The following is a 1258-nucleotide window of genomic DNA, read 5'->3' as shown; positions in this document are numbered from 1 at the left end:
TGTCTCCAAGCCAAATGCTTTTCCTGGTCCCCTTCCTGACTCCTGCTCCCACCCCCATTCATATCTTAAAATGATTAGGGCAGAAAAGGGTGGGGGGAGTTGGAATAGACTCTACTTCCTGTCTCTCTGATTTTACAATTAGATTAACAGGGCATAAGGCCTTTACCTCTACAACTGGATGATTTATAGTTTTATATATATTACACACACACACACACACACACACAGAGAAAGAGAGAAAGAGAGAGAGCGAGAGAGACAGAGAGAGATATTCAGCCTAATATGTCAGTATAGATCCTTTTGCAATTCATGAGCATGATGATGGGGTATCACACTTATGTGTGAGATGTGCCTCCCTCAAACCTTCTTCCTACAGGTTGGCACTTTGCCCACCTGACATGAAAAAAAAAAGTCATTGTAGAAGGAGAGGTAATGCAAGGCTAAAACTCACTTGTCCTGTAAACAACTGAAGACAAGCCAGTCTTTGAGAAGATGAAAGCCTGCAGGTGCTAGCCAAAAGAGGAGTGGGGAGGACAGGTAAACTTTCCCTACCTTACAATTTTGTTTTTACTCACATATGCCCAATAGAAGCTGTGTGTAATACAAGCAAAAAATGAATGACTTTCTACCAAATGGCACTCTTCATGGCTGCAAACGTGACCCTAAACTACAGCAGTCTATAATGTGGCAGACTAAAGAGGGACACGAAGTTAACACTGCCCCATGATTTCCCCTGGAAACACCAGTGCCATGCATGAAGGGCTTTGTGGCTGCTAACCCAGGGAACATTGCTTGCAGAACTTTAGAAACAGGAGCCTTGCCAGCTCTCAGGGAAGCTAAGATGAAAAGTCTACCTAGAGTACAGCAGACTGACTGACCTTTCAAAGTCCCTTTTATCCTCGAGAGTCTGTGGTTTTGATGTAGTGTTGAGTACTTTTTAACTTTCTCTCAAGAAGTGTCAGTAAGTAGATGAAAAATAAGGTCTGGTTCTGCACAAATGCACTAATTCCCCCATGCATTTTCAAACATTTTTTAAAAATAGAGAAATTTTATAGTCACATAATAAGTAATAATAATCCAAACATTATGAGAAATTTAAATTTATCTGCTTTGCAGATCTAAGAGTTGAAAATTGCTATGAAGGCATATTTTGGGGGGATACTATTTTATATACACAGGAGACAAGTCATTGTTGCTCTGCAAATAGTAGGAAGACAGCACTTTTTTGAGTGAGTTTTTAAGAAAGTTTTTCATGTCT

General features: G+C 40.1%; 1 non-coding gene across 1 annotated transcript; it reads left to right on the top strand.

The window, feature by feature from the left end:
* The first annotated feature begins 294 nt into the window (after positions 1-294).
* LOC129034458 (small nucleolar RNA U13) lies at positions 295-399 on the top strand. The gene has a single exon (XR_008501932.1). It is a non-coding gene; the product is annotated as a small nucleolar RNA U13 (small nucleolar RNA).
* Positions 400-1258: the final 859 nt, after the last annotated feature.

This window comes from Pongo pygmaeus, chromosome 2 (assembly GCF_028885625.2).
Source record: "Pongo pygmaeus isolate AG05252 chromosome 2, NHGRI_mPonPyg2-v2.0_pri, whole genome shotgun sequence".
NCBI lineage: Eukaryota > Metazoa > Chordata > Mammalia > Primates > Hominidae > Pongo > Pongo pygmaeus.
The sequence above is the reverse complement of the archived record's forward strand: the minus strand, read 5'-3'. Positions and strand labels throughout refer to the sequence as shown.